At 42.2% G+C, this 25645-nt stretch overlaps 1 long non-coding RNA gene across 1 annotated transcript; it reads right to left on the bottom strand.

Annotated features, from left to right (window-relative positions):
* Positions 1-1795: 1795 nt before the first annotated feature.
* On the bottom strand, positions 1796-24791 carry LOC121069934. Its single transcript, XR_005819771.1, has 2 exons — positions 24661-24791; positions 1796-2097 (listed from the first exon to the last, which is right to left on the bottom strand). It is a non-coding gene; the product is annotated as an uncharacterized LOC121069934 (long non-coding RNA).
* Between the last annotated feature and the right edge of the window lie 854 nt (positions 24792-25645).

Raw genomic sequence — 25645 nt, 5'->3', positions numbered from 1 at the left:
GTGAAGCTCAAGATAGTTACAGACAGTGTTAGGACCACTTACAAGGGCTAATGTCAAGGCTGAGATGCCTTTGAAAAAGCATCATCTATTAATTGGCTCAAGATAGGAAAGCTTTAAGAAAGAGGGCACATGAGCAATGCAGAGCCGCAACAAGCTGCCAGTCAACACAACAGTAATGACATTATAACAGGAGCTTTGCTCAAAGACTTTGAAAGACTATGAGATTACAAAAGACATGAAGGGTTTGAGGCAAAAGCCACATGCCTAGGAAAAGTGTTGATGACTTGTAACTCTGCCTCCACCGATTCTTCAAGCAGCCCTTTGAGGAGCACACAATAGAAGGAGGTCAATGGAAAGTGAAGCAACCTGCTTGGAGAAATTTTGTCTGCATGCTAGAGCACAGGTAGGAGTAGCACTATCTCTCATGAGCTCTTAGAGTGAAGAGAGAGCTAATCTGAAAATGAGAGTCCTACTAAATGATTGCAGAGCGGACAGGGAGAGACAGGGCTCTTGGTAAGCTTCCAGTTGGGAAGACGTAAAGAAGTCTCATATTCTCCATATGGTGGAACCCATGGAAGAGAGTACCATGACTAGGACTTGTTTTCCTCTGTTCATGAGTTGTCTTCTTGTTGCTAATAAGTACAGCAAACATTTCAATTAACTGTCATGAAGATGCGCTTGGAATAAATCAAGTTCTGGTCTCTGAGGTGTTCAAGAGTCAATATTGGAGCGTCCTGCCTTTGTGCAGGCAGCCAATTTCTTGGGTAGATGGATGTCTTGGTGAAAAGATGGGGTCACAACTCCAGTTTCAATTTATGAATATTCACGGCTTTCCAAGTATACCACTTTTTACCCTTCAAAGCCTGTGTTTCAGCAACCAGCACTGAAGGATAAACACATAAATGATGGTGACCGAACTCTTATGTAAAGGGTCTTAGCTTCCTAATTACCTGGGTGCGGGTGAACTGAGTGTTTCTGAGAGCAATGTGGAATCTGGAAATTCCCTGAGACTTCCTGTGTGCTTTACAAATCCTTGGCACTTCAGGTGCAGGGGTAAAACCTATCTTAGTCTAGCAGATACAGACACACCGAATTATGGTCATGTTGGTCCCTCTAGGCCAAGCCTGGAAGTTCCTGCATTTTAGGGAAATGCAACTTCTTTACATTCTATACATATGGAGAATACATTAAGGGTCTCAGGCTCCAGCCCTGTCAACCAAAATACTTTTGTCCCAGCAAAAGACCGCTTTTAAAGATAGCATGGCCGACAGCATTCACTCTGTTATTTTAAATTGTTTATACATTCAACATCATGGAGCAGCTGAGCACCAGGTCTTGGTATTCACACTGGAATCCATTTTAGAGAGGTTCACCCATGTAGCACTTACAGAGGAATTTCTTGGTCTCAGTCCAGAGCAGTTAGATTTGATCCAATTGCCTGGGCTGCAGAACAGCTCTGGGCAGACCCCCGAAGGGTCAATGACTGGTTGCATTAAACAGCTAGAAAAATGGCTTTGTGCCACAAAGTGCTGAGCTGTAGTAAGTAGCTGTTATCCACCGGAAAATGAGACTAATTATTCTGATATGCTGATAATGATTATCCCTGAAATGGTTTCGATCCATCAGTTGTCCAAAAGAGTAGACATGTATCCAAAGCTATTTGTCCCTTCCATCAGCCATCCAACCTAGCAATCATGATTGTCCCTTCAGCTTAACCTTTTCCAGCAGAATGGGGAAATGGCCAGGCAACAGAAGCATCCCTGGTGGTACCTGAACTAAACATAGGCTCAGAAAGTTGTTACCTTAAATTATATTTGCATGCACAGTCATAACATTCTTTTATTATCCATTTGGGTGAGACTCTGAAATGGCTAAAAAAAAGGGCAAAACTGCAGGAAACCAATTTGAAAGCTGCGCTTCATTGCTCCAGAGAGAACAGGTAATGAGCTCATGCAAGTCCGTGCTGGGATGTGTTCACATGATGAGATCTACACGCTCAGATTTCTGTTTTCTCATGGAAGTCAAAGTTCAGCATTTCCTGGCAGGTGAGAGCCTCCTTAATGCTGTTGATTAACGTAGAGAATTCTGGATGGATTTCTAAAGGAGAAAAAAAGAAAAAGAAAAAAAAATAGTCAAGGATCTTAATTGCTTCAGCTGTAACATCTCTACTGTTTTTCAGGACGGTGCCTATATGATAGCGTCACAACATACTATTACTGATGACTACATAATAACACCCCCCCTAGACTAAGGTAGCTGAGCATGACGTGGAGCTTCCTGGGTTGACGATGGGGTCTAGAGGATGTGGGGGGATGGGAGACCCCAGACACGACTCCACGACCTGAGAGGTCCTTTCCTGCTCAGGGTTCCTATGAGAAAGTCCTGACCTCCCTTTCCCTCTTCACACACCATCCCCTTCCTCCTCCCAGTCTGCACAAAAGAATTTCCCAAAATTCAACCCAGCCTGAGTCTACAATGGAAACTTTTCCTCACCAAGGATCTTGCTAAGCTTCATTTTGCTTTCTGCCTCCAGCACCTCTCTCATTCAGTAGAAAAGTGGAAAGAGATGACTTTTCACATATATTTCATTTGCTCTTTGCCCAAAGACCCTTGTTTTATTTTCTGAAAGTCAGAATAATTCTTGCCCCTATTTTTAAATAAATATGTCTGCCTGTGAGCAAAGTCATATCTTGGGAGTTTTCAAGAAAAGTAGAAATTTTGGGGATGTATGAAAAAGCAGAGGAAGAGCAGGGGAAAAGCTAGAGATAGCATTTATGTGTTTTTTAAACTTGTTGCTGCCTTCTTTGCTCTCTTTCTTGCTGCCTCTGAGGAATATTTATCCACAGAGTGCTTTAAAAGAGCTTGCTTTAGTAAACTGTTTTTTGATGTTGATTTTTTTTTAATTAGTAGATCTCACAACTTTTTGCTTCATCAAAAATAAGGCAAAGTTCTTTACCTCATTTAACAGTAGAACAACTGAGGCTCTTGCTGGTGAAGTGAATTGCCCCTGGTCATGTATTTTCTGCCATTGTCAGTGCTGGAAAAACAACTGAGTCTTTTGAGCAACACACTGCCCACTGTGCACCACTGTCTGAGAAAGCAAAAAATACCCTACAATCCCCACAGCACACCTTATAAATAAATGCTCTGTAACACATTGACATAAAAATGGTGGTTTTCCATGCCGGAAAGGCCCTTCTGGCACTTGGTGATAGCAATCCCATAGTCACATCTAAAACACCTTTGCATCATCAGTGCCCTGTGGCGCAATGACCTCCACGGCCTGCCAGGTTCTGCCCATGAGTGGGCACAGATCAGGGGGAGCTGCAGCCCTGAAATGGCAGAAGAATTTGGGAAAGACAGCTTGAAAATTAGCTTTATGCATATGCACAGACCCCTGGGGAGGTGACTGCTTGCCTGAAGTAGTCACAATGAATGTTTCATGGACCATAAAGATTGTGATGCGCCATTGCAAATGTGTCCCATGAGTTCCTTTGCAACACAAGGCAAACAGTACTTGTGGCATTCAATGCTAACTTCTTTTTGACTCTACTGAATATTTATTTTATTTTATTTATTTTATTCTATATTATTTTTAATCAAATGTTGATAGATATAAGACAGGGTCTTTTCTGCTCATTTAATGCTGTGGCAATGTTTGCCCAAAGCTGCAGGACATGGAGATCAGAGTAAAGAAAATCAACCCACAATTTGGCACACAAAAAGTCACTACTTCATTTCAGAAATGTTAAGAGGCACTTAAAGCAGAGCACTGGGTACATCCCATCCCCATCTTAAATACGCTTTCATTAGCTTTAAAAATCCAGTTGTCAAGTTGTCACTTCTGTGCCTCCCATTTCATCCGACTCCTCAGTATTGTCGATGGCTATAAATAGGGAGGGCATCTCTGACCACACAGCACTACAAACCCTCCCTGGTGTCTGTCAACAGCCTCTAAAAGATGCATTCTTTTATTTTTTTATTTTTATTTTTCCCCCAGAAGAGACATTGGTTTTACTGGTGACTTGTGTTTTTCCCCGCTCTTGTACATGATAAGAGAATAGAGACCATATGTGGTTTTGATTATTATTATTATTATTTTATTTTATTTTTTCTCCCTTACTTCAGGGGTCTCTGGAAGCAGAAACGAGCAGCAGAGATATATAAAACCTCAGGGCAAGTCCTGCTTTCTGCCGGTGTGTCTTTGATCCCGAATGACAAATGCACCCTTTGTGATTTTGCCTGGCCACCTTTTCATGACAGATGTCTCCGGGACAAAACTGGAGTTAACAAAAATCCCCTCACTGAAGAAGCTACTGCAAGCAGAAGACATTTCCACCATGCATTACTGCAGACAGCCAGGATTTGTTCATCCTTGTCTGAGCATCTCTGTGCCGTACAAAGACCTAGTTTGGAAGTGCTATCATATACTGGTGGATTGTGTTCATCTGAGTCACTGAGAATCCCAGAGCTCAGCCTCCAGCCCTGCACACTCCTTGATGTGGTTTTACCCTGTGATGGTGCTTTCCTAGACAGCACAGTTTAAGGGGATGCCATCAGCTAAGAATCATTCCCCAATAGGTAGGACAGACAAAATCATCCTGTTTGGAAGAAAAGACATAAATATGGTGCAAGGTGTGCCTCACAACCAGATATCTGTGGGCAACTGGGTGCTCAGAACCGACTGATCGCCTTGGGGCTGGGAGTTTGTCTGACTGCATGACTCTTACTTGACTGCACGACTGCAGGACTCTCGGGCAGATGCCTCCCAGTTCAGCCCATGGCCTCTCCAAGCAGAGGGGCACAGGGCAGAGCAAAACAATGGAGGGAAGCCATAGAGCTCAGCTCTGCAAAAGGCTAGACCAGCCTTTAGGGCAGTAACAGATACGCTTTCTATTTCAAGAGTATTAGCTTATTCTGCAATAAATTCACAGGTGTCTTCTGCACCTCGGTTTACACAGAAGTGAAACAGAGACAATGCCAGGCTATAAGGACTGTGCATGCTGACCTGGCCATTAGTGGGATTGTTCTGCTTTGGAGATGCTCCAAAATGCTATTATTGATTTTCTGCATCATGTGGCAAATGTTTAGCAGAGCTCTTGAATGTCTGAAGCCCTTTCATGCTTGGAAGAAAGCATGACTGCTGGAGTCCCATCTGCAACAGAACAGAAAGGGCTCGAAAACCATTTTCAATAAAAAAAAAGGGAACTTTTGGAAATGAAATCTTTTATTTTATCTCCTTATGTTTTTAATTTGCCAGACAAGTGGGAGAGAAGTGCTGAGAAAGACAGTGGTGTGAACAATAACAAGGCAAAGATAAAAGCCATGCTCTCCTCCTGCTTATGCTTTAATTTTTCTTAGCCTTTAGCTCACATTATCATGTACATAGCAGTTTGCCGTTCTGGGCTAAAAAGGATCAGCAGAAAATAAAAGCTCTGTTTCCCTAAAGAGCAATAGTAATCGTGTGGTTAGAGAGAATCTTGCTCAGATGGAGGAGATACAAAGAGGGAGCCCAGATATTGCCCAGCTCTTCTGAGTGGAGAATATCTGATGTGAAACAAGCTACGGGCTCCAGTTGCATCACAGAGGCACTGGGGATCAGTTCCACCTAGTACTTTAATGAAAATTTTTATCTTCTATATGACATAATATCTTTCAGACTTTACCCTGCTTGTCAAATTGTGTGAACACTGTTAAAAAAAAAGGGCTAAATTGTTTTAGGGCTGTCACAAGAAGGTGGATGACATGCACAGTGTGATGGCGTTGCCTTATTTCCTTAGGAAAGTATGCTGAAAAGCAACAGAACTAGTTCATAGTATTTTTTCCTCAGTTTCCCTCCTCTACTGGGACGCTATAAGATTTCCATTGTTTTCTAGAGCAGAGAACAGAAACTCCCTTGTTACTACAAGTCAATACCATGTAAATGGATTTCATTTTATTTAGTCCTTTGGCAAATGAATGATACCCTCACTGGAGCTATTTTATATGTCTGCAAGACATCATTGGAATTCTTGAATGTCTGGCCTTCCACAGGTCTGGAGACTTCACAGAGCTCTGCAAAAGTTTTCTCACAATGTCTGAAGCTCCAAGAAACTCCTCAGACCTAGAAACACCATTGTGTCATCAATAACTCGGCTTCAATAAGATTGTCTTCTTCAGGGCTGGTACAGCCTATTTCACAAGTCACCAACCTCTTTTGACACTGTCAGAAATGATTAATATTTCTGCAAGGTGGGCTTCACAAGGAAAGACTGAAAATTAAAGCCTTTGGTTATGTAGTTTATAACAGCAGGAAGAGATGTAATTGAATGGTACAAAAAATATGACGGTGCACTGAGCACACTACAGAAATAGTAGCTGGTTGTTCAGCTAATCTGGGAGGTATTTTTTCCAGGTGCTTTTTTAACAATACATGAGCCATCTGTGTAACTCATTGCCACAAATTGTTATTGAAGCTGAATCTTTAGAGGATTTTAAAAGTTGTAGACAAGTTATAGTTGAGTAATCATATCTATTGCAACACAATCCGAAATGATTTTCACTTTGATCTGGAAGTTAGGGAGTCCCTGAAGTATTACAGGATCTATGGAGAAGAAAAACAGAGAGCTTGCTGTTAGTGAGTTTCTGTTTGTTATACAAAGATTTGTACTGATGCAGGGTAAAAAGAAGTGGCTCCCCCAGAAAATCAGCTTGAAGGCCATTGACATAACATTGGCAGGTTTTTGTGTTGGGTCTGCGGACTGAAAATTTGGAGATGAACTGAGAGCACAATAACAAAATGTGTTGCAATGGGGTGAAGTGCAAGCAGGTGAAGCTACTGAAACCTTCAAAGAGGTTTCCAAACCCAAAGCCCCATATGAGGGCAAATATCTGTCCTTCAGGAGGTTACAAGGTAGCCTGAAAGTATGACACAAAGAGGAGCAAATTGGTTTTGTGCTGTTAAAGATCATTTTGAATTTAGTGGGGTGGGAAAACCTCTATCACATTCAGGATTGGATGGTGGGCCAGAGAGCAGGGATGGGGAGAAGGAGGAATTTGGTCTTCAGAATAGGGAGCAGTCGAAGGTGGTGTTTAAAATTTGTGGCCCAGCTGTAGGACAGACGCTGAACCAAGCCCCTAGGATGATGCCCACCTTCATATCTCTGCCTGCAGACGAGGAAAAACTGCTCGATGGATGGTGAGTGCTACCCATAGGGCCAGCTGGCTCCCCTGAGCATGACTTGGTTGGAGCCTCTTCAGAGAGGCATCTGGGGCAGGAATGGGGTGTATTGGGCTCGGAGAACCACAGAGGCAAGGGGAGCAGAGCCTAGAGACCAGCTTGCCCAGCACAACTGCAGCATCACTTGGCAACCAAAGCTGCAGGAGTTTTAAACCTGCACTGATGAATGAAATCCTGGTGTTCAACACAAAGAAAACCCGTCACTGCACGTTGACCTCCTCCCCCAAACAAATTAAACGGAACAAAGAAACAACCCAAGATTTTTTTCTTTTTCCAAGTATCTGTTTTGCTTCTGAAGTGGAAGAACATGGTCTGTTTGTACACTCTCCCTTTAAAAAGACAATGAGCTCCCTTATAAAGAAAAATGAGGAGGATGCAAAAGTTAGTGAAAATGACACCCTGCCAGGCACACATGTAAGTATTTTATATTGAAATTCACCAAGCAAAAAAGAAGAAAAACAGAAATTTGAGATTATTTCATCCCGCACCCATGTTTTGAGAAAACAAGCAAGTCCATCTGATCAAAAAGTCATGCTCAGAATGAAAATACCATTTTGTGAAAGATTGGCAGAAGAGCTAAAGTGACTCTACCAAAGACTGATCACCCCCTGAACGCAGTCAGGGCTTCAGGAACAGCGGGGTGGCCAGGCAGGCTGTGAGGTGGGAGCAGACCCAAGGCCATCCATCTGTCTGCAGTCATGCCATTTTTCTGCACTTTTCCAGGGCTTGGGGATTCCCACCCTTCCAAACCCATTTGCTGAGAGCTTTATAGTCAGAAAGATCACCTGCATGTCTAACCAACATCTCCTTTCCTGCAAAGGAATCTAATTACTTTGTGTCCTGCCCCAAAGAGTATTTTTCAGACACAAAGCACAACTATCACAGTCTTTTTATATGCAGTATTTTTTTTCAGAAAGGCAGATTATTATATCATCCCTTCAGTCTTCTTATTTCCAGACTGAAAAAGCTCAGTTCTTTTCATTGATTCATTCAGGTCAATTTTTAACACACCTACCACTCTTGCTGAACCCTGGACTTCCTCCAATTCATTTCTGACTTTCTTAAAGAGAAGTCTGCTAGATTGAATATGGGAGTGTAGACAAAAGTTCGCCCATTTCAAGGCAGAGAGAATTAATTTCTTCTCATATCTAACACAAAGCAGTTTTCAAAGAGCCCAAGAAGGGATTTATTTATTAATTTATTTATTTAGCAACAGTGTGAAAAGAAACTGAGAGGGGACAGATAAAAGAAAAATTCTTTTTATAAGTCATGCCGTCACCTGCAGCAGTCTTCATCTTAAGATGCTACGGATGCTCAACTCCTATATGGCTTCAGAAAAAAGGTGGAGGAATTTATGGAATTAAAATTCACAGAAGAAACATCTTCCCAGGATTATCAATATATGACACTGGTCCCGACCAAGGAAGATTTATCCTTTTATGCTTGACTCATCCTTAGTCAGGCCCCTTCCTCAGTTGATTAAGACTTTGTGAATCTCTGTTTAAGTGGTAGATTTAATGGTCTATTGGGGATGGCCCCTTTGTTGAGGGACTTCATCTTGATACAGAAGAACTTCTAGAGTCTTTGTGCCTTACTTGGAGTAGTCTGACTATTTTCAGATTACAAATACTGAAGAGTGAAAAGCAGAACATGCAGTTCATACGTCAGCATGTCTACTTCTCTGCCCTGTGTCTGCAACCCACTTTCTTCCTTACTTAAGGAAGTTTCCTACACCTGTAGGCAAGCAGAGACAAGATTATTAGTCCTCTAAAGTTCACCCACCACAGGTATTCCAGTCTTGATGAATGGTCTCTCTGCACTTAACAGCATCCTCTGCTTGCTGAAACAGGAAAAGAGCAATTGTTGCAATCTGGGTTTGGGCTGCTGGAATCATTAGGAGGAAGCAACTTCATCTCCCTCAGTTCCCCTGTGCTTCAGGAGGGTTTGGGTGTGCTGATTTCAGTTGGCCCTGTGCAGCAGTCAGAATCCGCCTTGATGGCTCTGCAAAGACTAAGCCCACAAAGGCTTAGGTTCAGAAGAGATCAGCTCTTGTTGATACAGTTATAGCTGAGGTTCGACACTGTGACACTTCTCCTGCAGCCTTCTTTTCTCCTTAAAATGCTGGATAATTTCAAATTGCCTGGGTCTTTTGGGTACCCAAGTAAATGAGGGAAGATCTGTTGTGCCACAGTAACACCTTGGTTGCCACAATGCTTGTGCCTTCTTGAGTTCGGTAGATTTAGGAATCAGCACAGAGTCTTTCAGACATCCTAAGTCAACATTTGTGAAAGCAACTTATGGGAGATGGCAGTGGAGAGAAATTAACTGTTCCAGCAGCAAAACGTCTAATGCACAGGGGAGTGAGAAAACCATTTCTGCACAAAAGGGGATGATGTTTCAGTTACAAGTTAAAGACAAAGCAGTAACCCAGAGAGGAGGAAGCAACCACAAGTCTGATAGCACAAGTCTGATAGCACGTATCTCATGGAAATCAGCACCGGCTGTAAATGACATTGAAAAACACTTAACAGCAAAAGAGATCCAAACCCTAGATCTGTCATTTCTGCTGGGAAGTTTTAAAAACAGCAAGGAAAAAAACAGTGTGCTTGGTGTTTTTCACAGAATGTCACAGTGGGTGAAAACCAGAGATTGTCCATCAGTGGCAGGAGTGCAGTTATCCTCCAGGGGTTGTGGTGCTCTTGGGGGAAGAAAATCTATTAGAGTTTACAGCTATACAAAGAGAGACACTGGCTGTTGTAGACTTTCCCTGGTGCAGAAGTCCTCAGCCTTTTTTTTTTTTTTTTTTTTTTTTCAGGTATCTCTACGTTTTCTGCAGAGTGGCAGATCCTAAAATAGCACACTGAAGCTTGCTGACAATAGCTTTGATTTCCTAATTACTTTTCATGGGCTCAGAAGCAGGCCACAGGCCACATTTCCCCCTGGGATTTGTAGACAACAACCTGAAGGTAACTGATAAGTTTATTAAAGTATCTGCTGTTACTTCAAAGTCCTGGAGTTCCTGAAAATAGCCTAATGATATGTGGTTAGGGGGAGGAAATGGTCCCCCACTCTACTCTTGAATAAAGCTAGTGGGACTCTGATGCTGTTCATATGTTCTGTGGATGATGGGGCACTGCAGCATGAGCACCGTTAGTTGCTAGCATGGCCAAACAGCACTAGGAAAGGAGATGATTCATGCCTCAGCCTGGACTAGTAGCAGAGCAAGTATGCCCCTGTTTACAGAAAGCACACAGACAAGCCCTATATTAGAGGATTTTGCAGTATTTAATCACAAGAGGCAATATCGTGTCTAGCTTAACCTCTAGTTGACAGTGGAGGAAGGACTTTCTCTGTTGACTTTTGAACCGATTCCAGTAGTTTGTGTTTTCTTAAGCAAGTACCTTCAGCCATATCACCCAGACATGATGGTGAGACTTCAGAAGAGAAGAGGTTGTTTGCCACCACACTTCCAAACTTGCCCTTAATTCCTGCTGTTATAAAGAAAAAAATAAAATAATACAAAAAAAGAAACCAAACCTTAGTTCCATTCAAAAGTTCTCATTGTAACTCCAGAACCTAATTATGCATCTTAAGAGATTTAAAGGATAGGGTCAGTATCTTCTCTGCTAATCTAAGCACACATTGAATGTTCTCAGTTTGATCTTCATTTAGACCGAGAAGTACTTTCAGATCCAGGGGGTGAATTACTCAGACCTGCACTGAAGTGAATAATTTACTCTGTCACAAATGAGCTCTGCTCTCTCAGGAGCACCTGGTGCTTGCTTTTGCTCCTGCACTTTTCTTTTCATGCCTTATGGCATAAATCAACACTAATGTCAGTGGGCCAAAGTAACTGGACATACACATGGAGAAAGACAGTTTAAAGATGTCCCTGATTCTGCATCCTGTGTCTGATTCTCTGGTGGTACCACCTGGAGTAAATCCCAATTCGGTTACACCACTGCAACACAATTGCAGTTGTGGGGCTGATATTACTCTGCCCTTCTACTAAAGAGGCTGTGAGCAGAATGTGGCCCAGCCTTCCCCACTTTTCTGGCACAGGCATAAATGACTACAGAAGGCACATTAATGAATCAAGTAGGGTGAGTCTGGCTCCTAGGATTTCTGCGATCAGTGCCTCTGTTGGAAAGGTCTTCAGCTAATCTCTATAATTGCAAAGCAATATATATACTTAGGGATTTCTGGCCCAATTAAGTTTCATAACAGAATTTAATAAATGGAGGGTGCAGGGGACTGTAGTTGAAGGGAGGTCAGATTATCAAGTATTAAACAAAGAACTTATTTCCTTAGGCTGTGGTTTGTGTAAGAGTTAGCATCTTTCCCCAGCCTTAGCTATTACCAGATGGTTTAAAAAGAAAGAAGCTTTCAGGATCTCAAAATTGGACTATGAGCCAGAAAAATGTTTTTGTTGTTGGTCTATTTTGACACTTGTTTCAGCTGTACTAGCTGACCTAAAAAAAGATGTTGCCAGCACTTTCATACCTTGCATTTTCTGTGCCCTGTGGCTGTTGCTGTTACTTCTATCACCACTTTGCCAGATATACCACTGCCACCATCCTATGGTGGACCAGCAAAGAGTGCCTGGTGTTATGAATCTCACAGCTTGGACTTTACAGGTGAGTGTGAGAGAAGAAAAACAACTGTCTGCCCTTGGAGCAGTTTTTCAGACTCTGCTCGTCAAGAAGCCCTTTGCCCAAGAAACAGGATGCTGTTTCTTCTCTCATCTTTCCCTCACTGCACAGATTGAAAGCACAAGCCTTTGTCTAACGTGAAAATGGATTCTGGAAAATGTGTTGCTGATGGCAATTTTGCAATGCTGAGAGGAATATAAGCTAGGAGATCAGCTCTTTGCCATCCATATATTCTATTATATAGCATCACCGGCTTGATTTTTTCTGAAGCTTTCAGCCAAATGCTCACCTGCTCATCACCTACCATCAAAGCAAGACTGCCAGAAGAGTTCATCTACCATTTAGACTCTGAAAAAAAAAATATCCAGAATTCCTCTTTGTCTTTCTGCTTCTAAGCCAATCCTTTTGAAAACCAGCATTACAGCCAAACGTAAGGGCAGGGCTATCTGAAGTCTCCCGGAAGCCAAGGCAGGCAGACCTCTGGGTGTATACCAGAAGATGTACAAGGATGGGTTTTCAATGGGATATCTTCCTACTTCCCTGTAGCTGTAGTGTCTGTGTTTTTATTTCAGCAGTCCTCTTCTTTTTCCTCTAATAGTTACCACATCTATGGCCATTTGGATTGAGAGATCAAGGGAGAGATGGGTTTGGTACAGGGTGAGCAAATCTCAGCTTGGTTTCCCAATACTGTAAGAGTCCTGAACACTCTGCCTATGAAGGTGACCTTCCTCTGTCACCTTAGGATAAATTTCTATTTGTAAGATTTCCAAAAGAAAAGGAAAATCAGCCTAGTACCAGTGAAGTTAGAGCACTAGTCCTTGATTTTCAAGGCAGGTAGCACAGTGGGAAACACTGCCAAAGCACTGATAATTCCACATCTGTTTGCAGTTAACAGGTCCCAAACCACGACAGCAAAATCAACAGAAGAGAAAAGAAAACAAAACAAAAAAGAAAAAGAAACCACACCTGCAGCAATCACAGGCAAACACATCGAACCGATTTCAAAACTGCTTTGTCCTTTCTCTTTGTCTTGCTACAGGCTGAGGGGCAAATACACAGTTTCTTGTACATTTTGTAAGAAATATGAAGCAATTCCCAGAACAAGACCAGGGTTATGTTTCCTGGGGTCATTTTTTTTGCAGTACCTGGGATGAAATATCACTAGATGCAACCTTTCCCGACCCCTTCCATCTGCTTGCTGGAATACACACTGCAAAGGGAGATCTTCCCAAGGATGTCAGCAGCCTGATGTTTCCAATTTCCAGCAAAGTCCTTAATCACCCTGGCAATCTGAATTTGGTTAGGACTCATTGAACTCTGAGCATTGCACTTCAGGGCAGATTTTATTTCTCAAAAGAAAGCATTTGTGTTTGGTCCAAAACTTGCCATTTTCCTTGATACTCTGTTGCTCTCCTATTGCTGTGTTCTCTCTGTTTATGCAAAATACTAATGAGGAATTATCTCAGGATCTGGGTATCATCCTGAGGATGATTGTTTCTGGGATAACATAGTCTCTGAGCTCAATCAAAGCAGTTTGGTTTGCATCATAGTAAGTAATTTCATTTTGGTTGTTTCCATACTCTCTTGTGTCCACCAGAACTGCTCTGGTTATTTCCAGGAGCCATCACTGAGATAACTCTTGTTGTAATTCCTTGATGTTTTCACAGTCAGACTGTATCATGACTGCATCATGACACCCTACAACCAAAAAGCCAGAAAGGCAAAGAAATAGAAGGATATTTTGGAAAGCAAAGGGCCACCAGAGATTCTTGTCTGTAGAGGTTAATATACACAAAAGGTGTTCAAAAGCAAATATCAAGCACATTTGCCAAGTACTCCAAAATAAAATAAAAAATGATTTCTCAATAAAAGTTATTTGTTTCTACACAGGGTATCCTTTGTGTAATCATTAGAAGCTGGTTCAACCTGGAGTTGAAATAAAGCTTGTAGACAACCTGGCATTTCCCTATCAGTGCTTCTAATCACAAAAACCTGCCACTTTTCTGTTGAAAGACGTTTTTCATCTGTTGCTTCCCTTTCCCTGAGCCAGAAGGGAAGACTTACAGGCTGGTTCCTGTTGCAATCTTATCCTAAAACCAAGACAGCAATGAACCTTTCCCATCTGAGTGGGAGCCTGATAATGGCAACTGTCATTCTTTGTGCAAAGAAAGCTTTGTCATTGCCTGCTTTGTTTTCCATCTGAAGTGTTTTCCTGGTCACCACTTTCACTTCTGCCACTGATTATGTTCCACAATTGCATAAATTAAATGTTTTATGCATTCCTTGTACTGTTGGTGCAGATTTGGTTTCCAGATGGGGAAAAAAAATACGCAAAAAATTTAATAATTAAATCATAAAGCCATCTGGATTTAAAGGCAAAGGCTAGACAAACCTTAATACCTGCAGTGGCTGTCCCATGGGGTTACGGAATAGCTCTGACTTCCCCTCCACCCTTCCGAGGCCAGTCTGAAAACTCACCCTAAATCCCAGGGACAATGAAAATGAGAGAGGCCATGAAGATCAGCCTTCCCACGGAGCCAGCCCTCTGCCCAGCAATACTCACTCTCCCATCTGGCCCAGTCACGTACAGCTCCTGCGAGCTACAATCAGGCCAACAAGCAGAACACACGGGTGGGAGCAGAGCAGCTCCTGTGAGAAGGATGCCAGGCTACATGGTCAGAGTGACACCAACAAGACAGTGGCAGGAATGGGTCCAATGCCTCGTGAATCAATGCTGAGGGGGCATTTCCATTTCTTGGAGAAAGAAGTGCTATAGAAGACTGAGGGGATGATGTGAAGTATTAATCTACGCTCTAAAAGTCAGCTGGTGAAGGGTTTTTGCTTTTATGGTGGTTCCAGACAGATAAATGGCTATTATTACATGCCTGACAAAGACAGAGGAGTTGAGTGTGCACAAGGTGGTAACATCAGCACAGGTAGCACTTCCTGGGAGATCTGCAGAGCACAGCGATTTACAGCACTGCTGCAAGGCAATGTGAATTCTGTCGAAGGCATGCTAGTGCCTGAACATTCCCTATCTCTTCTGGTCAAACAATACGAGACGTGGGGGTGGGTGAGAATACAAGCTGCCATAATCCATCTGTGCCCAACAGCAGCGCATACCCTGTGACGGATGAGAAACTTTCATGCATAACTTTCCACCTGTTTGTTTATATAGCTTATTCACAACACTTCTGACATAAATAGCTGGGAAAAATAAAAAAGCAGGATTTTCTGCCTTGGTATATGAATTACCTATAGGTACCCTTAGAAATACTTTTTGATTTTATGTATCTATGTTATTTTCACTTGCATTTTGTGCCCGCAAACATTTCATGCCATCATAGTATGCAAATTTGCCCTACCGTAGTTTTATTTTATTGTTATTTTACGTACTCTTTGCATTGTATGTTGTTACATAAAACTCTTCTTTCTTGGAATGGCAGCCTAGTCTCTTTGGTGGGTGTTCCTTGAACTTTATTCACAGGCAGTGCCTGGGATTCAATAAAAATGACCATCAAAATCAATGGATCTGCAAAGAGCATCACACTGTTTTTGGTAAGCTAAGGAGCTGCAGGTTGAGAAGATTACTGCAGCATGGTGTTAAACAACTTCTAACAGTGTAAAAGCATCCATAAATGGCAGTTCACAATGGAAAAAAATGGGTAAGTTCTTGGATGTTTCAGTAGATCAATAAGATACTGTGATTTCCAAAAACAGTAATTAAAAACTTACTGCCTATGGAGGAACACCTGATGTGTTTCATGTTTGGCTCCATAGACACCGCGCTGTAAAAGCTGCATGAGTGTTAGAAGTGAGGCACTGTCAATAGGGAATGAGAATGTATACATGTGAAGATATTCAGGAGCCAATGTTAGCCACATATTACTTCATTTTGTACTAATTTTCAAGTCTATGCAAACCATTAGTTACAGGGAAACCAAACAGAACCTCTCTGTGGGTTTCCTATTCCTCTATCTTATCCATGCCGAACTTTCTCTGTGTTGTCTGTGTTACATTCTCTTGGTCATCTTACAGATTGGTATTTTATGCATGTTTTGCAACCTTTTCTGTTTTCATGTGATCAGTGAATTTTTCAGTGCTTGATCTGCACAAGAAAATAAAAATCACGGACAGGCAGTGCTGAAGGCCTCCCGCTGCTTGGGGCATGTTCAGTTTGGAAGTGCCTGAGATCATGGGGAGAAGATTGCTGGTACTGTGCCCAGCCTAGCACTTCTTGAACAAGAAAATGAACAAGAATGATATAATTAAGGGTTGTCTTTAGGACATTCCTCACCACCTGACCTGCTATGCAGATTTATGGTTATAAATAGGCCATGAGCAAAAAGCAAAATATAAAGTCATCAGTTTAATGGTGTGTGACCATTTCACGTTCCTTCTTAAAAGGAGGAAATTCCTTCAAGTGGAATGTTCAGCGAGAACACCCAAAATAGGACCTTTTTTTCTTCCTAGCCAGCCTTGGCTTCGAGCTTCGGACTCCTCCCAGGCATATTTCATGTAAGGCTCCAGGCAGTCTCGCCCCAGTCACTGGGCACTCAATCGCTTGTCTGGGCTGCCTATGCCAGGCTTGTTTGGAAAGACAACAGGTAGACAGGCACACCGAGGACTGCAGCCCAGGGTCCCTTCCAAAATCCAAGGGAGCTCTTTCCTCAGCCAACGTGTGATCTAGTGACATTAACGAATAGCTGCATTGCATTATATGTGCAATTATATGTGTGGGGTGAAACGAAAACTACGTTTGTTTAGTCAATCGTATCAAGAGACTAGCTCGTGGGGTGATTGGAAGTACTGAGCGTGAGTCACTGAGGTCTCACACAGTCCTTTGCGTAATGACTACATAACTAGAATCGCAGGCTCGTTTGTGCTGAAATAAATAGTCACGCCAAGATCAGCTTATTGGGTACAACTGTTCTGTGACCCTGTTTGTGAAGACATCTTTGTTGAGCACAATTTTTGCCTGTCACCTCAGAGGCTAAATAAAATATTTTTGCAATTTCTTTTGCCTGAGGCCATGGGAAAGCTTTGCAGCTCTGGAGGGATAGAGGCATCAGGTGCAAAAAAGAAATGCACAGAAGCTGAAGAACTCCAAAACCTGTGAAAAAGACAGAAGCAGAGAACTGCAGAAGAAAGACTGTAGCATGTGCAAATATGGAGAGGACCATTTCTAGTTTTAACTTGTACCCCTTTTTCTGTAGGGATAGACTGAAATCGCCGTAGAACAGAAGAACCAAAACAGCTTTGCCCAGTTCAGGAGTTTTCGATGTTAACATCCATCAGCATGACAGTTCACTAAAGTGGCACTACTCAGATACAGAGAGCTCCAAAACTCAAACCAGCCCCAAACAAGGTCCTGTGGCCCAAATACAACTGGGGAAGAGGAGGACCAAATGGGGACTGAGCATCTGTGTTTCCATGCTTGTGCTGGAAAAGAAAGCCCTCTGCTGTAAGACATGGAGCTACATCCATATAAAGCAACTGCACTTTTGCATGGAGGGCTGATAAAACTGATGGGGAAATTAACCCAATTTGGCCCATGGGACTGAGGAACTGGGGAAGCTATATAACTGCATTACAGATGTACAAATAAAATAATAAAAAACAACAACAACAACAAAAATAAAAGCAAATAACAAAAATGCTAGTTTTTCTGTATATGTTGTGGGGATGAAAGTATATTAGTTGAATGCACAAATTGATTTCCCAGGAGAAGAGGAAGGATGAACATAAGACTGAGGTACATCTGCATCTGCCTACCTGCTGATCTGTCTGCAGGTTCTGTATAAGGCACCCTGCTTTTATGGATCATGGCAGAAGAGAGCTATGAATTTACAAGGATCTCACGGGTCTTTAAGAGAAGCCCTGAGCCACTTATTCCAGCCCTCATTTCCTGAATGTCAGGACATGCTGCAAAGCCCAATGTGGAGGTAAATCTTGAAGAGAGACTTGAAAAGTCTTTTGGCCTGCTGGGTTTTACAGATTTATCGGAGATAATTCTTTGGGTGGAGTGTTACAAGATAGAGGTGATTCAGCATAAATGTTTTAAAGTGTGAACTTCCCTAGAGCAAAGAAAAGTCGGGCTGTAGTCTTGAACAAGGGTGCATGACAAAAGGAAAAGAGGATAGGATTATCAAAAAGGGACACGTGGATGACAGAAGTGGGTTGTCCCCACTGTCTGACTCAAATAAGATGCAGGAGTGCAGCAAAGTCCTTTTCTCTTCTGTTCTCTTTCTGTTCTTAGGTTAGGAGCAGAGTTTTATCACTCCTGTGGATATCAAGGCTCCAGTCTCTACTGGGATTTCAAGCATTGCTGTATTCCTGATGAATGAGGATCATTCCTCTGTTGTCTCCTATGAACAAACCTTATTTCTTATCACAAAAGTAGGCATAATTTGGAAACTTCCACCTCTTATTGTCTTTGCTGGTCATGTCTATATATTTATCTCCAGCGAGCAGCCCAAGCATCCTGACAGCAGATGAGATGTGAGCTATGAAAAAAGTAGTGTCTTGGGATTTTAATCTTCCTTGGGACGTTTGCTTGCAAACATCTGCATGTTTGTGCAATCTGGCTTCTTGCAGCACAAACTCAGTTCTTTAGAAACATTTTGATGAACCCTAGGACTGGTTTGACTCTGGCATGGCTGGTTTTTCTGTCCCCAGAGCAGGGGGAGGGATGGGAAAAGGGGGTGATTTTGGCAGATGCAGGGAAACTAGCTCTGACCTTCCCGTCATTTCAGGGTAGGATATTAACAGAGAGATTCCCTTGGGTTTCACCCACACCATCCTCGCCTCTCTGCATTGACAACAATGTAAACAAGAATGGCTCCAAAACCCTGAAATCTTGCAGCTGCATCCTCCAAATAAACATGTTAGTGAAGTCACCTTGCAGGTTGATGTGGACAGAAGGCAACCAAATCTGCCAATGCCATAATTAAAGGAGGACTTGGAGACCCCTCAAGACAGGCTTAACGGAGCAGCAATAGCTGAGGTAGGGACTGGCTGAAGAAGAGCTGCTTTGCAAGTTCCCTAGCACCTTCTGCTGTCCTTTGGCAATAACTTTCTGTCCCTCCTGGCTGGCTCTGAACAGGCACCACAGCTCAACTGCTCAGCAGTCCTGCTTTCCTGGCCAAGCACTGCTGCTCACCGCCATCCTTGGTATCTCGATCTACTAATGATATTAAATCTTGTGAGCAAAAATTTATCCGGCTTTATGAAATCTGGAGTGACATACACCCTCATCAAGAATTTCACATTCTCCCATAAGGATTTCTTGGTGCCTTCAACCATTTGCTGCTGAGTTGCACAGAATCACTATTCTCATTTTAGAGATACTGCATCAAGGAGAGGTTACATGGGGGTATTTGTCTCCCTTAACGCTTTAGAAATCTGAAATGAGATGTTCTGCTCTACACCACTCACTGTGACCTCCCATTAGAGTGAGACAGGAGAAATTGGTGCCTGCAGGGGAGAATTCATCTGACAGGCCTTTGGTAAGACAGTTTAGGAGGACACGTATCATCCTCTACCACATCTCTACAGGTTCTCACAGAGGCTAAAGAGACCCGAGGGTGACCCAGGGTCCCATGATTCTTACCCAGACTTACCTGCTGAGTCTGGAACAGACCTAAGAGCCCTCAAATCCTCATCCTTATTTTCCAAGACTACTCAGCTTCGCCTCAGCACTTGGTAGCATGCTTGGGGATTTATGTGGAGATAGTCATTTGACAGTCATATTCCTAGCTGAATAAAGTCAATGTCTGCCTTTTACCTTGTTAGTAGAAACTAAACTGCATACAATACTGCAAATATGGATAATAAGGATTTAAGTAGTCTCAAGCATTGTCAAACTGCAGCAAACAGCAGCTATTTCAACAGAAAGCACCTGCTATTATGCTGCTGAGCTGTTATGTTCTCAGTGCAACACTCTGCTTTGCTTGTGGTTTCTTTACTGGCACTATGCTGGGTTATTCTGCTCATTTGAAAAAATACTTTCCTGTATTTAGGTTTACTTTGAAATCGGACGCAGTCTCTCATGTTAGATTCTCTGAGCACCTAAATCAAAATCTAGTAACTGTTGCCTTTCACAAAATCCTCGCTTGGCTCACTTCAAGGAAGCATGGATTTACTTACTTTGGAAAGAGAAATGGGGAACATGCTTCTCTTTTTATGTTTTCTGTCTTCTGCCTGATGGGATGTGTTTGGTTGACAGATGCAGACATGGAGGATCTTCTTCCCCACCTCCTACCCCTTGTGACCTCAGGGGTGCCTTCTTAAAAGACGTGTGCCCAGAGCATGAAGACCCTGTGGAAGACCCAGCAGGACAGATGAGGTGAAATGAGAGAGAGATTCTGTCTGATTTGGTCATAAAATAACAGCCAGTTCCTAAATAGCCTAACTTCTGCAACCTGCCTCCAGTTGTTGATCTCTCCTCCTCTTGATGTTACTGTTGATGTTCACCAGGTTCTTCTCTTCCACTATCTTGGACTTCACACCACAAGTCTTCACCTCCCTCTGCATCCATACATGAGGAAGGGAGATGTCCATACTGCTGCCCCTCCTCCCTCCCTGCCTTTGCCCTTAGCCCTGGATCATTTGACCTGAAGAGACGACCTAACCTTTGGTATGGGTACCTTGCACCTTCTGTCCAGTCAGAACAACTCAAGAGAGTAGCAAGGGTGAACAAAGACACAAAGACCACACAGCCAAACAATGTTTGTATGGTCTAAAGACAACAAATCATGTGAAAATTTAAGTAAGTAACATCTGCTCCTCCTTAGTGTTTCCCACTCGCTTCATCTTCATCTAACCAAAGTCTACTGGGAGTCACTGCAAAGAGGAGCTTGAGGACAATTTAAAATCACAAAGCAATAGTCTTGGGGTTTGGGTCAGGTCTGGGACATCAGCAAGTCCCACAGAAACATTTTTATTTGCTGGGAAGGAAGGGTTCAGAGACAAAGAGCTGAAGTGAAAGAAGTGCTGAAATCCAAGCATGGATAACTGACGCCCTGCTTGACTGGTTGAGGAGAGTGACTGGAAAAACAAACTGATATGCATTTTTTCTCAATATTTTCCCAGATGAAGAGGATTTATAAGACTGCTCTACTTTCCCATTTCTCAAATGGCAATGCTGAAAACATCAAAATACAGATAAACCTGAAGAGCCTTGGAATAAAACTTTTCATTGTTATGAAGTTCCCTTTTGAGGTTAAATTTCACTTTCAGCAAAGTTTTCTATTTTGAGCTGTTTAGTTTTACTACTTCTAAAATCTCAACAGTATTTTTTTTAATTCATTACATATCTGAGAAAAAAAGGAATGCTTGTAATTTACAAATCTGAGTTGCAGTAAACCAAGTTCAAGAGAGATTGTTAATCTTTTCAACAGATGTGAATAAAGCATGTACTTTCAGTAGATGGAAAAGCATTTATTTTTATTTATTTTTTTAATTTTATTTTATGCACTGAAGAAAACATCTGGCCTACATCAAGGCATGTGAACCCTCCTGTTACATAAGGACCTGGCAAGGTAGACTTAATGCATAGAGCCTAATTTGATTCACAATAATTAAAGTTCAGAGAACATTTCAGTGTTAATATTCCAACACAAGATTGGAATGAAAATTGGAAGACTGAGACTGTATTCCTTCTGTAATGAGCTTGTGTCACTGCTCTCACCAGTTAGGGACGAATTTTCACCATCCCTACTTGCCTCCTACCCTGTCAAGGGAAGCTCAGCTCTCTGGGACATGGTGTGTCGCAGAGGAAATCATCTGGCTTGTTCTGCTATCTTACCATATGCCCAGGCTTCCCTGCTCTTCTTTGTACAAGTACTCTGCAAAGTCTTTAGAGCAAAGTCCTTGCCAAAGTTTTCTACTGCTTTCTAGGATGAGACCTTGAAACAAATTTGGGCCACTTTCTGATATTGTTGTGCTGTCAGCATGGCTTCAGGAAAGAATGAAAGTGCTGTAAGAGTGTGGAGGTTGAGTAACAACGTGAGCTGAGCATACAATAGTAAAGACTTTCTCAGAGCTGGAAAAAGGAGGATTTGGAATCATAGAATGGCTTGGGTTGGAAGGGACCTTTAAAAATCATCCAGTTCCAACCCCTCTGGATGAGAAGAGAAATTTTCTCACTCCCATCTTTATGTCTTTTTCCCCTAACTTCCTCCTAAAGCAGTGCAAAGCTCTTCACAACGATGGTTCTGTGTTGGGTAATTCAGGGTTTTCCTGGCAGCAAGTGGGAGACATGGAGCTTTCTTTTTTCTCCACTCGCAAGGAGCTTTTGACAGCCTCTTCCCTTCCCCAACACAGAGATGTTTATCCTTTACTAAAATCTGACTCTGCCAGCACTGTGTTGCTTTATGTACTCTTCTAAGACAAAAGCAAATCAGAATACATTTTAACCATTTTTTTTCCACCCCTAAACTTGTTTTCTATATAAGAGGAATTGATATCTATTCTGTCTGGATACAAATATGACAGTCCCCTTTCAGAGGAACCACCACCAAATGCTGTCTCAGGCCCATTTTTTATGGTGCCTTTGCTTTCTCTGACACACAAATGAAAGGTAGGGTAATAAAGTCAAGCTGTATAATTTATAAATAGTCACTGTTTGGCCTATGAGTAAAGAGTGGCACCTTCACCAGCAGGTAATGTAGCAATTCAGAGATGAGCTAGAGGCATGATCCTTGTTAAAAAACCTTTTCCAGTGATAAATGGAAAGGTAAGAAATTGCTCTAAAAGCTGAACTCCAGCTAGTCTGCTGCAAGCTCTGTGATGGGCCAGAGGTTACAGGCTGGAGCTCTTAGTTCTTAGCCCCATCTCCTCCACTGGATGACCCCAACCTGGTGAAGAAGGTAGGTTTCTGAGAGGGGCATCCTTTGCAGCCCTTTTCAATTAATTCCCAAACCTTCAGTCATCCTTGGGACATTTCGAGTCTTGCTGGGGGCTGTAGCCAGTTTGGGTGATTCACAGGGTTCCTGATGGATCAGGCTGGGGGACTGACGTGCAACCAGAATCCCCTATCCAAGCACAACCATGTGCTGCCTGACTTGACACCATCCTCTTCACAAGCCATTTCCTCCCCAGCATGACTGTACCTGAGCTTTCTGTGTAGCTAATCTTCTAGTCAGCCTTTTGCCCAAGAGATCTGAAATATTGTTTACAGTGCAAGAAGACCTATTCCTCTGTGGAGGCAAGTGGCCCTGAACAAAAATCCCAGAGGATCTACTTTGTGCCACCCCAGTCCCTGTGAGGAACTTCATGCTAGGTTCGTAACTACGAGAATAACTTTCTTTAGCTGATGGAGGTGGATTAAACAGATGCAGTTAGGGATTCAGGGAGCATGAATGTGATCCTCCCAGATTCCCCATTCTAAGGAGCAGTTTTCCTCCACAGATAACAAAGAACCCATAATCTGCAGTTATTAACCACCAACAGTGGGCTTCATAGAATATCCCTGAGAAACAGGTTTCTTCACCAGAAAGAAAATTTCTGGGGAAAAGTAAAACCCTGCAAAAAAATTAATTCACTAAAAAACTTTTTCCCATTGTAGAAGCCTTGATGGCAGAAGTGTTGCTACAACATCTCAGAAACACTCTATGTAGTCAGGCTGATTCAGAACAAGGTTATTCATTTGCTTCAGGGCAGCCTAAAAATCCTCAAACACCCTCCAGCTTCTCTCTCACAAAGTCTTTGTCCCTCTTCCTCCCTCCACCTCCAAAAAAAAAAAAAAGAAAAAGAAAAGAAAAAAAAAAAGAGAGAGTATTTGGCTTTTTGCTGTGCTTTATTCAGCCTTTTGGATATATGAACTCTGAAATGCACACAGCGATGGACTTCATTGGTACTGTGAGAATCAGGCCTGTCAACGTCATTGCCTGATTTATCGACCATTGACCTTAGATACATTGCAGCTCTGCAGCAGTCTTGTCTGCCTGGCAGATGTGGCTTCTTGGTTAAATTTGTTGTGTTCAATAGCCGTGAGTACAAAGTACTACACGAAGGCAAATGATGAGATATCTTTTCTGATACAGACAAGGATAGAGAGCCAAGTCTGCTGAAGCTGAGATGCATTACTATCATCTTGCACCAGCTGAGCATCTGGACCTTGTGATTTCCAACCTTCTCCAGCTTGCACAGCTCTAAAATTATATTAGCAGAGTTGCAGGCATCTGCGTAATGAATTTCAGCAGACTTACAATAGGTAAGGATCTTTCCCACACCCAACAGAGAGGTCCATGAACTGCAGCTGGAAACTATTGAAGATTCAAGACCAGTGGTTTTCTACTTCTCTAACACTGACACTAATGTTAATCCAAACAAACAGAAGACTTCCAATTTCTCCCAGAGGAAACACAGGTAGATACCAAACCCCATTTTTTTCAGTTACACTTTGTTCACAGGGTATTTTTAGTCTACCTAATGTTCTTTTTATGTACCCAGAATGTTTATTAAATACATTCCTCGAAGTGATGGACTTAAGGAATTTTTTGTAGCTGTTACTCACTCCAGCTAACATGTTACCTTCTTGCAATGGCAATTTTGCACATCACTCTGGAAATCTAGGCATGATGTTATTACATTATTTGCTGTGCTCAGAATTCAAGAATTAACAAAAAATCACCACATCTCTCTCTCTTCTGGAACCAAACTCTTCCTATCAATGGTCATTGCAGCACCAGGGAAATGCACAGGAGAAACAGAGAGAGGAGCTACATCTGCTTAACAAAAAACTTCTGTGCTTTCAGAATGCATTATGATGCAAGAGGTGTTTACTATGTCACTTGGTGCTTTCCAGGCTGTGTCTCAACCCCAGGTCCTCTTCACCTATTTCCCAGGCTCCTACCAGTTTGATGAAGTGAAGATCTGGAGGATATGGAGGAGATCATACTTCATGTCCCTCAAAACTCAGTCCTGTTAAGCAAGGGGGAGAAAGCCTTCATTTGAGGCAGAGGGAGATGCACAGGAACGTCTGGATATCAGATAAAGCAACTGACCAGTGAGCTAAAGCAGTCTTTACCTTCTGAAGTAAAGTTACATCTATATGTTTAGCAAGAGATGAAGGGCAGACATTACGTATGTGATCACAAACACTTATGGTACCTGTGGTAGAGTTTGTAACCTCGCCTTGTCCAAAAGTGGTGTTTCCATAACCACATGATGAATCTAACACATACCTACTTGCAAATTCACTCGATTGGATGTGACAAGTGCTACATCAGACACGGAGAGAGTTTCCCCCATGGTCTGCCTTCATCAAGCTCAAGAAAGGACAGCAAGAAACACCCCTGTTACACAGTAGATTTGCCCATATATAAATGTTGTCAAGCTCGAGCTTGGAGAGGGACATTGGACAAAAAGAGAGGACTATGTTCAAAGGGTTTAAATTCTACCTAGACCATCTCACTGTTATTTATGGTCTCCTCACCAAAGCATTGTGGGGCTTTAACACCCAGAAATAGTACATGGCACTGAGTTTTAAAATTATTCTTTTTCCTTTTGGAAACACTTGAAAATTAGTTTTTAAAGCTCTAAATCATGAAGATCCATGTCATTCCTGGACACTGAGCCACTTCTGAAGTAGTGGCATACCAGTTTGTGGCAGGGGACGGAGTGAAAATCTTCACTGAAACACAATCTTGCTGAATCCACTGCAAGCATGGAACAATTCTAGATTTCTTTCTTTCTTTCTTTCTTTCTTTCTTTCTTTCTTTCTTTCTTTCTTTCTTTCTTTCTTTCTTTCTTTCTTTCTTTCTTTCTT

The sequence above is a fragment of the Cygnus olor genome, chromosome 4, assembly GCF_009769625.2.
Source record: "Cygnus olor isolate bCygOlo1 chromosome 4, bCygOlo1.pri.v2, whole genome shotgun sequence".
NCBI classification, from domain to species: domain Eukaryota; kingdom Metazoa; phylum Chordata; class Aves; order Anseriformes; family Anatidae; genus Cygnus; species Cygnus olor.
The sequence above is the reverse complement of the archived record's forward strand: the minus strand, read 5'-3'. Positions and strand labels throughout refer to the sequence as shown.